The sequence below is a fragment of the Papio anubis genome, chromosome 6, assembly GCF_008728515.1.
Source record: "Papio anubis isolate 15944 chromosome 6, Panubis1.0, whole genome shotgun sequence".
NCBI lineage: Eukaryota > Metazoa > Chordata > Mammalia > Primates > Cercopithecidae > Papio > Papio anubis.
In genome coordinates this window covers 134,308,833-134,322,868 of record NC_044981.1, presented here as the reverse complement: position 1 = coordinate 134,322,868, position 14,036 = coordinate 134,308,833, and the positions used below count along the sequence as shown (strand labels likewise).

Here is a 14,036-nt window from a genome sequence, read left to right as displayed (position 1 = left end):
ATTATCAGAAATACCTAGTTGTCTCTAAAAATGTTAACCTATGACTTTGTGGCAATCAACCCATAATCACTTTTAAAATCACTTAAGTAATGACATTCTAAATTTAGAACAATTGGTTATATTAGTACACATCACAAATTTATCATCAGGTTCTAAGCAAGTAACCAGCTATTGTGCTATTTAGTCTTCATGTAGTTCTGCTGCCATCAGATTTTCAACCATTTCTTTCACTGGGAAGAAAACAGAGTGAATGGAAAAATTTCCTGGCATCCCATACCAATGTAACCTTATATAGATCTATATCATTAAAATGTTCTACTTAGTAAATCATTCATTGAAAATGCATGCGCGCGCACGCACACACACACACACACACACACAGATCATGCCTAATACCTAACAATCACTGTTACTACAAAGGCAAGTTCCCAGTCATGAAGAGACACAGAGATAAGTTGCTGTCCCCATGAGGAATGCTAGTGAATGAAGGAAGAGCCCGTGGAAGAGCGATGGAGTAGCTCTTCTAAAGACCAAGATTGAAGGTAATCACCACCAAAGAAAGGATTTCAAAGCAGAAGAGGGATGTTGACAAGGTCCAAGAATAAACAGAATGGTGCTTCTGCTGGAAATATGTTATTAAGTAATAAATCAATAATAATCAGACAAGCAATGTCTGATTCTATGAAAAATACTTGTAGAAACAAAGAATAATCAGCAGTCTTTCTTGATAAATACACTTTTCAAAATCTACATACCATCTTTTCATTTTTATGACAAAGTCTGAAGACAAGCTATCCTCATTTTGACCAAGAAGCAAACAATTGTTTAATTAATGCCACTTAAGTAGTGACTGACAGAGTTTACATTTGTGTTCAATTTTATTTGAATTCTAAAATGTATGTTCATTAAATAGTTTCATCTTTTCTCAATAATCCAGCTGTTAGAAATTAACCCACAGAATACTACTAAAAATGCACAAAATTCTGTTATTGTTTAAATAATAATAATAATAATAAAAAGGGGTGACAGCTTTTTAGTTAAATTAGTTCAAAAAACTAATAAAAAGGGGGTGCTTGTCTGATTATTATTAATTTATTACCTAATAACATAGTTTCAGCAGAAGCACCATTCTGTTTATTCTTGGACCTTGTCAACATCCCTCTTCTGCTTGGAAATCCCAAGTATTTATTAGTAACATGGGTGGAGTGGGAAACTATGACACTATTAATATATTATACAGACTTTTTATGACAAACATGAAGAAAAAGTTTAGGGGAAAAAATCACGTTACTTCAAAAAGGCAGAAAACAAAATTATATCTATACTGTTTATAATTATTGAAATAATTTATTAATATGGCCAGGCAAGGTGGTTCATGCCTGTAATCCCAGCACTTTGAGAGGCCAAGACTGAAGGATTGCTTGAGCTCACGAGTTCAAGACCAGCCTGGGCAACATGGTGAAACCCTGTCTACAAAAAAATACAAAAATTAGCCAGGCGTGGAGGCATGTGCCTGTAGCATCCAGCTACTGCGGAGGCTGAGGTGGAGGTGGCAGTGAACTGAGATCGTGCCACTGCACTCCAGCCTGAGTGACAGAGCCAGATCCTGTCGAAAGAAAGAGAGAGAGAGAGAGAGAGAGAGAGAGAGAGAGAGAGAGAGGAGAAAGAAAGAAAAAGAAAGAAAGAAAGAAAGAAAGAAAGAAAGAAAGAAAGAAAGAGAGAGAGAGACAGACAGAGAGGGAAGGAAGGAAAGAAGGAAGGAAGGAAGGAAGGAAAAAAAGAGGAAGGAAGGGAGGAAGGGAAGGAGGGAGGGAGGGAGGATTTGTGAATGTGAACACAGAAAAAATCTTTAATTGACATAGAGATCACTTTGGTTGTGACAGAAATTCAACTCAAACTAGCTCAGAAAAAAGAAAAAATGTATTTTGTGGAATCAAAGGAACTGTTGAATAATCAAACTGTAGGATACACAAGAAAGAAGCTAGCTCTCAACAACAACTGAACCAGGGAATTTTAACATGACAGAGCACTCCAGTTCCTCTCTCTAATTCGCTTATACTGCTTGCTTCACATGGCAGGAAAGCTGCATGCCCACTCACATTTTAAATTTTGCAATGTTCACTACGTGGGAGAGGATGGCTTTCTGAAGTAGCACTCATATTTTCCTGATGTAGCTCAGGAACCCACCTCCTGGATAAAGGAAGGCAGGACAATTTGACTCAAAGTCCCTCCAAGACTGTGTTGGGCTTCAGAAAATGACACAGAAGTATGGCACTGTAGTACACTGGGAAACTGGGAAGGCCTCAAAAACAGCCTCAGAAACAAAGCCTTGTTCTGACTTTCTGCTACCCTTCTGTCTCTTATCCCTCTATCTGATACCCCTGAAACAAGTCATAGAAAACAAAATTTGTTTTCCCCAAGGCAACTCCTTTCCTCCAAAACAGGCCATAAAACCCAGAAAGGTCACCCTCTCCCTCCTCCATCCTTCCCTAAAGAGCCTCATTCCAGGGGGGGAGTCCTGCAGCATACCCAAGAGGAAGCAATACCACAGAAAGGCCAAGAAGAATGAACAGACAGGTGTTCACAAAAGGGAATGATCTAATAGTAACAGAGTGATGGGGGAGTGTGCATTCTTCATCAATCCTAAGCATAAAAATAGAGTTTTCCCTGGGTCTTTGGGTCTTCATTTCATAAGACTCCCAGGTCACATAAAACTTGATTTAATAAATTTGTTATGCTTTTCTCTTGTTAACCTGCCTTTTGTAACAGGAGCGGTCGGATGAGACCCTTATCACCAGTAAGAAAAGGTATCAAACCTTTCTGCCCCCAAAACTGCATTCAATGAGGTATAGATTCCTGTATTACTCAGGGTTCTCTAGAGGGACAGAACTAATAGGATAGTTGTATACTTGAAGGGGAGTTTACTAAGGAGCATTCATTCACACAGTCACAAGATGAAGTTCCACAACAGGCCATCTACAAGCTGAGAGGCAAGGAAGCTAGTCCAAGTCCCAAAACCTCAAGAGTAAGGAAGCTGAGAGTGCAGCCTGTAGTCTGTGGCCACAGGTCTGAGAGCCCCTGGCAAATCACTGGTGTAGGTCCAGGAGTCCAAAAGCTGAAGAACTTGGAGTCTGATGTTCAAGGACAGGAAGCATCCAGCACAGGAGAAAGATGAAGGCCAGAAAATTCAGCAAGTCTGCTAATTCCATTCTAGCTGCACTGGCAGCTGGTTAGATGGTGTCCACCCAGATATAGGGTCTGCTTCTCCCAATCCACTGACTCAAATGTTAATATGCTTTGGCAACGCCCTCAAAGATACATATTGAAGAATACTTTGTATCCTTCAATCCAATCAAGTTGCCACTGGATATTAACCATCACAATTCCCAAAGCAAAATCTGGATGCTGTTATCAGAATGGAGAGTAGATACCGGGCATTCACAAGCCAGATGCCTACTTCCTAGGAGCCAATAGAATACGCTGTTTCTAACATAAACAACAGCAGATAATTTTCTTTGAAATAAGGGTTCCACCTCACCTTTCTTGTTGAATATGCTGGATAATGACACACTAAAACTGCTTACTGGGGCGCTCACAGCAAAACCTCCATATTTATGATTAGTTTTGCCAATAAGCCCGTATTTAGCATTTCTGGCAGTAAGTAGTAAAGGTATATGGTTCAAGAAGAAAAGCGTCATACATAAGTTGGCATAATGGTACTGAAGTTTTGCAATAAATAAATTTAAATGTCATTTAATTCTTTGAAACATAAAGGGAATTATTAAAAGTAAATTTCAACTGTGAAGAAAATGCAATAAATATTTTTTCAGCTTGTACCAATAAATAGAGTCTTTTAAAAGTAGGATAAGTTTACTCAAAAAAGGAAAAAAAAAAAACAAAACTACAAAGCCACTGATCTCTAATGGGAAAGAAAAAATCTCTACTGTATATTAAAATAATCTCTTTTCCTCATAATTTACATTTCTTTATTTTTACCATTAATAGGAGAAAAAAACATACTTAAAAAATAATTAATTAATAATTCATGTCATTCTCTAGTACACTTTCCACAAATCATAAACTTCTGAAAACATTGCCACAGCAACCAATATTAGTGCCATAAGTTGAGGAGTGTACCTTCAGGTATTGAATAAAGTAATATATAAAAAGAAATATTTTATTTTGAATATGGAACACATTTTTACTGATATGCAGAAATAGATAACAAATTGGTTTCATGATGGAGAAAAACTGCATAAATTGTTCCAAAGGCAGTTTATGTTTATTTTCACAGTTAAGAGTAAAGCTCAATGCATTCTCCTGTTTCTTCTTATCCTGGTAAGAGTCATGCAAGCAGAGCAGATAATGGGTTGATCCATGAGCTGGAACAAACTTCACTTGGAAATGATGCATATGCTCAGGCCTGAATCATAATAACTAAAGTGATGGTAATGTGGTTTCAGAAATTAAACAATACTTGTCATATAACTCTCTCAGTCATATAAAATTCAGGAAAATATAAAATCAATACAATCTAATTTTATTCTTTTCATGTGTGCCCATGTATCTGCATTAAATTACACTATATGAAAGGCACATGGCCACATACACATTGTCTCTTCTTCATTTAATTACCTCATTAAAAGGAGGATCAGGAAAAGAGTCCATGTATTCATTGTAAGTTTTGTTTTCCTATACAACTGACACAATTTTAAATTTGTAGGAAATGTTTCATGAGCTCAGAAATAAACTTTTTATAATTTCCCAGGTCAACCCCAATGTAGATATGTATACAGTATAATCCATTCTGCATTTGCATTTTCAGGAAGGCTTCCCACACTTACCCTCAATGGTCATTGTATTGCATTTTTACGTCTGTATCATTTCTTCGGGTATGCTGAAGCTTAACTGTTTACCAAAAAAGCACTACTACATTTTAAAGACTATTTTAAAACACGTAACATACTAAACATATTTAAGTAATTAAAAAGTGCTCAATTCATCAGACCAATCATAGGTGTTAACATGGTCACTTTAACTCAAACAACTGCTCTTCTCTCCTCTTTCCTTCTCCCTGTTCTTTCACCAAAAAAAAAAAAAAAAAATCTTTTCCAAAAGATGACAGTCAAGAACAGACTACAAAAGCATTCTTCAACTGAATCGATGAGACTAAAGCTGGGGAAAAAAATGAAGCTGAGTTTTGCTGTTATTTGAAAAGTTAATTCATGACAAGAAAAATGTTAACAGTGTTTGCTGACCCTACTCATTCTGAGCCATGAAATTGCTCAAGCCAGGGCAAACTGCCAACCATGACAAGAGTAAAGGATTCTGCAGATGCATCATTCCTACACAGTATAGCCCAAGGTGAACAGTCCATGAGTATTATACACTAGAACGCAGAGAGCTGGGTACAGAAAATAAGTGGAGGAAAAATGCCAGAGGCAGTATATGGTCATACCACCCAGGCCCCAATACTGGGAAGTTCTATCTTCATGAGAAGCAGCACAGCATGGTGATTAACAGCATTGATTCCATAATCACACTCCCCACGTGTGAATCCTAATCTGTCATTTTCTAGCCGTGTGACCTTGGGCCAGTCGCTCAACCTCTCTGTACCTTCATTTTCCCACATAGTAAAATGTGTATGTATTAGTATACTAGGGCCAACATAGCAAAATACCACAGACTTGAAGGCTTAAATAATTAATTAATTTTCCCATAGTTCCAGAGGCTGGAAGTCCAAGATCAAGATACCAACAAGGCTGGTTTCTTCTGAGGACTCTCCTTGATTTCTGGATAGCCACCTTCTGCTCTTCTGTCTTTATTTCTGTGAACACACATTCTTGGAGTCTCTTCCTCTTTCTATAAGGACATCGGTCATAGTAGATTAGGGCCCACTTTTATGTCATCATTTAACCTTAATGATCTCTTTAAAGGCCCTCTCTCCAAATACAATCACACTGGGGGTTACGGCTTCAACATATGAATTTTGGGGAATACAATTCAATGTATAACAAACAGTATAAAACAATAATAGCTACGTCATATGACTGTGGTGATGATTGGATGTATTAATATACATCAAGTGCCTGGCACATGGGAAGTTCTATATAAATGCTTACTATTAGGCTATGCTCCATTAAATTTACATGTCTAACAAGTATCCACAAATCACAGCATCAGGTGGATGAAAACAGACATTTGCAGTCTGTCTTTAAGATTTCTTGTATTGGAACAGTGATATCTTTAGGGAAAATGAAGGACACATCTTGCTGATAACATCTATCTCGATTCAAAACCTGGGTGGTTAATATAGAAGTGTTAGTGGTTCCTAACCAGGAGCAAAACCAATAGATAGCTTTGATTTTCTCACATTCTCTGTGGGACACAAAGGCTTTTTGTGTCTCAGGATTATGTGCTGATAAAGAATGCGGAAAGAATGTTTATGAGGAAGCAGACAAAAGCAGCCTGGCTCCCGCGTATCCACACTTGGCAGCTGTAATGCAGTTTCGGCTACACCAATAATTTCCAATTATTTTTACCTGCGGCCAATTCTCGAGCTAGAAGACTGTGATGAGAACGTAAGATTAATTTAGACAGGCTCAGGTACTCATGTGAACACCAAAATCTGCCACTAAAACAAACATCAGGCTTACATTAATCTATCATTTTTTTTCCCTTGTTACCTTTTCAATCGCCCTTCATGATCCCGGTCAGGGTTCTGTGTGCGTGATAGATGGAGAATGGAATGGCGGACGGCAGCAGAACAACAGCACCAAAAGTTACCGACCACAAGCACAGACACTAAAAACGAAAGCTGCTTGGTAACTAACAGGCTAATCTTCAAGGCAGGAAGAATACTTGGCAATGAAAGCTCCCCTGGGAACTGATTCACTACTGTTCACATTTGCTTAAATGAATTTAACATAATCTTCTAATTGTGGAAGTCTGATCCTACCACTCCCCTGCCTATCTGCCTAAAACCCTTCCACATCATCAGGTTGCCTCCAAGATAAAGTCATCATTCCCTTGCATCACACCCAGGGGTTTCGTGATCTAGCCCCAACAAATTGCCACATTCATCTCTATTACAGAATCTTCAAAGACACCAGTAGCAGTTCCTAGTGCTTTACTTCTGGGCCCTTCACATGCTGCCCTCTCTACCAAGAAAACCCTCCTCATTGGCTCTGATAACTGCTGTATGTCTTTGGTCTCAATGCTGATATACCTTCCTAGGCAAATCCCATCCATCCACCCCCAAATGAGTAGTTTACCTCTTCAGCATGTTCCCAGAATACCCCAAATCTAACACTATTATGGGATTTATCATACTGTTACACTGTACATATTTAAGCGATTGCCTACTGAAAATTTTCAATAGAACCTTGTAGCCTAACCATCCAAAAATGAAAATTCCAATATATTATGGTGGTTGAGATCAAGTACCAGACAGACCTGAGTTTGAACTCATGTGGGGCCTAAAGAAGCTGGAACATGGAGACAATAATATTTATTTTACGGCATTTTTGAAAGATTTAATAAGTAAATACACTTGCCACAGCAGCTGGCATGAGGACAAGTTCATAGCCGTTATTTTCATGCTCAGTATCTAATTCATCCCCTACTACTCTATTGAATATAACCCACTCTTCAAGTTGGACTGTTTGGCCCAAAAATAGTCTTAAGTTTTCTCTTCAGCTGAAGTGCCCCATCTCCCAATCTTTGCATATGGAAACCCTTGCCTTCCAAAAACCCCCTGCTAGTGTCACACGTTCCACCTAGCCTTTCCGAGCCTAGACCTGCTTTCTCCCTTCTCTTGGGCAGCCCCCTCATACTTTTTGGAGAGGGCAGGAGAGACTGATGTTTGCTAATTTTTGTGGCAACCCATACCCCGTCTTTTCCCCCAATCCAGAGTGTAGTGTCCCACATGCCACCCAAATGTAAGTATTTCAGAAGCTGGAATATGTACTTTTATTGCTCTCTAACAATATCTAGCACGTGGTAGGCACTCAACAATAGATGTTAAATGAATGAATGAGCTGGCTGTTTCTATTACAAAAGAAAGTCAGCATTCACCTCCTTTACTTTTTCCCAAGAGCAAATTCTACTGACCAAAATTCACTGAAAACTGGAAATTAAAACCGCAATTTTTAAAAATTTATCACATACGAATGTCTCAAGCCCACTTAGAAGTACCCCCTGCCCCCTACACACATACGCGCACACACACACATACACATACACACACACACATACACACACATACACATGCACACACATACACATACACACAAACACACACAGAGAAACAACTATACTTACACTGTGGCCAATTCATTGAACACTGTGGTCAATTCATAGATGTCAAAAAAAATCTACCAGCAAGAGAGTTTAGAAATCACCAAATGCAAATGATTTATTTTAACCACGTGGTAACCAAGCACAATGGGTGACTTGGTGTCATCAAGGCACTTTTCCTCCATCTCTTCATCTGGAAACTCCAAAGGTAACTGTCCCCTCATCTATGATGCTTTATCCAACTTCTCCAGATACAGTCAGTAACTCTGTCATCTGTGTTCTCTAAGCACTTCATTCCTATGTGAGTTATAACATTTATCAACATGTCCATTTCTCCAAACAGACTGAAGCTCCTAGAGAGCAAAACCTAAGCAAAGTGTAACATAGTGCCTGGTACACACTAGTGGTTTACCACATTGGTTAGCGTTAAATAGATAAAGAGTAGTTACTAGAACAGGTGTCTGTGGAAGTCTGAGGCAGGAGGATCACTTAAGCCCAGGAGTTTGAGGCTGCAGTGAGCCATGACCTCAACTGTGAATAGCCACTGCACTCTAGCCTGGGCAATGTAGCAAGACCATTTATCTTAAAAAAAAAAAAAAAAAAAGTGTAGTTACTTGAACCTGCTAATTGATAAATTTGCTTTAGTTTCTATAAGATCACGTGTTATGCTGACGTTCACCATAACCATTTTTTAAGGATATAATGTTTTAGCTAAATTAGGTTTTAAATTTAAAAGATAAAAGAAGCTACATTCTAGTAAATTTTGATAATAATTTTCCTACAAAATATATCCCTGAAATTAGTATACTATACTTCAAATAAGATGTAGGAAGCTTTGTGATTGGCCAGACTTGCAGTGTGTAAATAGGGAACAACTTTGAAACTGCTGCCCAACAGCTGGAGAACTCAGCAGGAGCACTGAAGTAAAAAAACACTTCTATTTCCCCAGGGGCAAAAGGCTACAGCCAAACACAATAGTACAACCAAAACAACAAAAGGAGAAAAAGTGTTTACAGGATTTATCTTGACTCTTTGGGAAGGAAAATAAAATATTACAAGACTTCAATGGAAGTGGCACCACGCCGTCATGCAATCCAAAAGCATTTTAAAATCTGCCCATGATGTTTTCTCTAGTAAACATTTCCAAAAGAGACTGAAACTTGATTTATGTGCGTGAAAGAGAATTAAAGTATACCTCCCTACATTTTACGACTCACATTAAAACTGTCATAACGCCCTGAAAGTATAGGGGAGAAAGTAAGAGCTGAATTGCTATTTTTCTGACATTAGTAAGCAGTCACACTCTAAAGCCTTTGGATTCTCACACACACACAAAAAAAAATCTCAGTTCTCAACTCTCAGGTATGTGTTCATTTTCTAAGACAAACCATTAAAGAAAATATAACAATTTCTAAAATATTTCTTCCTTATACATCAACGCTGTGCAATTCAAAACAAACTATCTGTGTGGGTGAGTGTGTGTATCTATCCATTCATACACAGTCTAAAGAAGAGAAAGTGAATAGGCAAAGAACTTCAAAAACAGCAAAGCTTATCACTCAAGGAAGTTAAAGGAGAATCAATATAGAAAGGTGCCTGGGGTAAGGACCCAGTTGTTTAGAACTGAATTTTAAATGACTACATTTTAAACAAATGCATATGTACATAGACACATACCGTAAATGGTAATATAAAGAGAAGTAATTTTGGGGAAAAGATAAAAGAATGTATAGCCATGTTGCCTAAAAAAGGAATTACGTAAACTGTAAGGAAAAGGTAATACACAAATTTGTTTTTAAATCCTCGTGGAGGCAAGGGCCTAAAATAAAATGTTCCTTAAATGTTACATTTCAAACCAAATACTCAGGCAGCATCTCTCATCCTTCCCTCTCACTAAGTCCCCACAAATCTACCAGCAAGCTCCATCACTCCCACCTTCAAAATACCTTTACCTGGACACTTCTCTCACCCTACAATCACTTAGACTGCAACAATGTCCTCCTAACTGGTTTCACCAAAATCCACGTGACCCCTCCAAACCCTTTATATCACACTATGCTAAGGGCAATACTTACAAAATGAAAATTTGATCATGTCTTTTCCTTAAAGTCGTCACCATTATTTATAAGGTCCTGCATGTTCTGGCTTTTACCTGAAGCCTTGGCCACTCCCACCAGACTCTCCTTCACAGCCTCTTCCCCAGCCATGGTGGGTGGGCTTCTCTCAGTTGCTGCAATGCACTGCATTCTCTCCAGTCTCCACACAGGTGGGACTCTTTGCTTGTATCTCCTGCCAAGCTTTCCTAATGTCAAAATTCCTATGCACTCCTTGGGTAAGACACATTCTTCTAAAACCCCTATTTTTTTTTCTGGACTTTCCAAACTTAGGATTACATATTGACAAGTATATGTTTCACATCCATCTACCCTAGACTGTAAAAGTCCAGGAAGAAAAGTCCACAATGAAAAGGACTATGACCTCAATCCCTAAGGCATGCCACAGTGAAGTTGCTCAATATCCAGCTGAAGACTGACAGTGTCCTTCAAAATCTCAAGGAAGAAAAGTAAACTTGATGAGGAAGTCCACCTTAGATTTCAGCAACGTGATTATCAGAAAAAACATTTTCCTAAATCTTAAGGTAGAAAAGTAGAGCGGAATGGGGCTAGTCCTAAAACCCAGTCCAGTACTAAAGTAGAGAATAGAGAATATTAATTATAAAATTCCTCCTCTGATTATTATATACTATATCTAAGGAATTTGTCATATACTTTGTAACCCTATGGTTCCTCACAGAATGCTGTAAATATGGTTAGCATTTAATGAATATTTGATGAACAACCATTTTTAAGATAAAATATTAAACCAAAGTGAAGTGACAACTTTAAGACCTTGAAATGTGAGATCAGGTCCAGATGTTGTCCTTACATGGTCCTGTCCTGAACGATCAGAAAGACAGTCATGTTTGAAATCATATAATTTCTTTCAGCTTGATCATTAGTAACAACATATGCAGCTTTTAAAATTATTAGCATCCTGTAAGATTTATTATCTTCTAAACAAATATTGTATAAGCCAACTCTAACTGCTTCTTGGTTTATGAAAAGCAAAAGTGTTACAAAGCTATAATAAACTAATGATGTTATAAATAAACTAATGATGTATATAATAAACTAATGTGACATTTTCAGGCGTGGCTTTTAGAATTAGTCTCATAATACAATTATTTATAAACCAAGAAGAATATAATTTTTCTCACAAAATCTTACTCAAAATATAATTGTGCTTGGCATTACATAAACCAAAGAAGGCCAAGTGGTTCTGGAATCAGTAAAACATTACAGGTAACAAACATAAAGTTACTTATAAAATAAATAACATCCAAAAAGTACACCATAATAACTCTAAGCCAAAACCCTCCCACATGCACAACAGTATGTGATTAATCACTTATAAAATTGCCTTATGTCAGCTGTCAGAATTGAAGATGGCTATATGCTATACTACCAGCAAGTATTCACATTAGAGGGAAAAAGTAAACATGTATGATCCAGTCAGTAGCAGAACACTAATTTCAACATTAATCATTTTATGATCCCAGGAAGAGGAGGAAATAAGTAACATTAAGCTCACTTTTAAACTATTTTTAATTTAATTATGCCTGGCTATATATACTTTAAAAATAACCATTTTACACTGAGCTTGGTGGTTCACACTTAATATACCAGCTACTCTGGAGGCTGAGTCAGGACGATCCCTTGAGCCCAGGAGTTTGAGACCAGCCTGGGCAACATAGGAAGACTCTGTCTTTAATAATAATAATAATAATAATAATAATTTGAACACAAACTAGACTGAAAATAGGTTGCTCTAAATACTTGAGATTTTTATCTTGGTTTGAAATGAGTAAATAGAAAATGTCAAATTTCAATCAGATAAACATTAAAATGAGAGGGTCACCCATTTAAACACCTTGGCTTCCTTGTTTTGATTGAATTCGTCCTATTTCCCCTCTTTTAAAATTTCTTACTCCGTCATTCTTATACCTTCTCTCCCATTATTACACATCCCAGTATTAATACATCCCTATTTTGATGAGCTCTGTCCTCTTAATTTGGATCCAAATTTTAAGTAATTATCACCTATCAAAAAGGTTTTTTTTTTTTCCTTTCTATTAGATGTAGCTAACAAATAAACAGTAAAATCTCAGTAACTGGAGGTGGAGTGAGAAGACTAAAAATCACTTTAAAATCTGAATTGCAGAACATTTTAAAATAACATGTTGTGTATATTATGAAGTATTTTTAACAATAAGTAGTTTTAACAACATGTTGACTAAAATACGTCCTAAAGGATTTTTCTCAAGAGTAGATTTAGATATTTTGCTATTAGCATACTGTTTATGTCTGAATTGTAAAAAAAATAATAATAATTTTCTTAGGAGCTGTAAATAAATCCCCTGAAACTGTAGTCATCCCGCTTCCTTAACCCTCTTTTTCTGTCAACAATGTTAAAAAGACAAATCATAGCCTAGCTTCCATTACAAGCACTCTCCCATCCAAACTATGGATAGTTTGCACTTTCAAAACAGAGTCCTTCCCATCCTGGGCTCCTGGATACTGAGGGGACTTTTCAGGCCTGCCTCTCATTGATACAGCCCAGAGAATCTACATTTGAAATATTTATTTAAGAAACCTCATCACTGGGAAGAATACTGGCTTTTCTTGCCCACTTAAACGAACCAGCTCCCTCCAACCCATGGGGGAGACATTTACACAGTTCAATAAACAGCACTTGGCAAAGAGCCCTTCCTCTACTTTATTTGCATCCCAATGTCCTCCTCTGCTTTTAGCAAGATGAGGCTAAGGGAATGCTGGAGAACAGTGGCATCAATGCTCCTCTGTCCAGATAACTGTCTGATCCTCTAAAGGTTGAGAAATATATCTAAGTATGACAATGTGCATAACTCAAAGTTCTCAGGATATATACTGAATTACAAGGTTATGCCACACTGATACATAAAATGCAAAATATATATTTTTATAATTATATTCTGGCATTAGGCCACAGAATAAATATGGAATAAAATCATATTATCTTGACCAAAAACTCAGCTGGATGCCCACACATAGATAGATAAATAGAATGAATGGCAGAGAGAGAGAAGACAGGCAGCAGACAGGTACTCTGCTAGCTATTTTCAATTACTGAAATAGCTCTACTCACAAGTTTTACAGTTGATTGGAGGTTTTGTGTATCTTTTTTGTTCCTTTGTTGTTGTTGTTTTTAAGTCTTGGATATATTTTTATTCGTCAAAATTATTTCGATGTTCCATTGAGTATCACCATGGGTATTTCAACATAAATTTTAAATCAAGTTTTATTTACGTGGTATTATTTTGTTTTAAAATCAATATGCAGCTTTATTTGAAGACAAATGTGAATAATGAGTTCATACAGGTATGTCCAAAGTACATTTGCCTTCCATTGTTTTTGTCAAGAGTAACACCAAAATAGGAAAAGTAAATATAAAAAATAAAAAATAAAAAAACCTTAGCTTCATTCACAACATCTTGTCATAAAGAAGAAACAAAAGACTATGTAAAAAGTACTCAACAGGACTGATCTCTACACATGAAACACTGAATTGTAAATCTTCAGGTTCGAAAAATATTTTAAAAGACAATCCAGTCTTCTCAAGTCAAACCTGGTAGTCAATTAGTATTTGAAGAGCCAAAGAGC

The 14,036-nt window shown here is 37.1% G+C and overlaps 1 protein-coding gene across 7 annotated transcripts in view; it reads right to left on the bottom strand.

Moving 5' to 3' along the window:
* PTPRK (protein tyrosine phosphatase receptor type K) overlaps nt 1-14,036 on the bottom strand; it is a 553,640-nt gene that overhangs the window by 518,305 nt on the left and 21,299 nt on the right. Inside the window, exon 1 of one of the 7 annotated variants that reach the window (XM_009206122.4) lies at nt 6,687-8,837. The exons of the other annotated variants lie outside the window; for them this stretch is intronic. The gene's annotated coding sequence lies outside the window, so the exon portion shown is untranslated. Of the gene's footprint in view, nt 1-6,686; nt 8,838-14,036 lie in introns of those variants that run through there. 7 annotated transcript variants of the gene reach the window in all.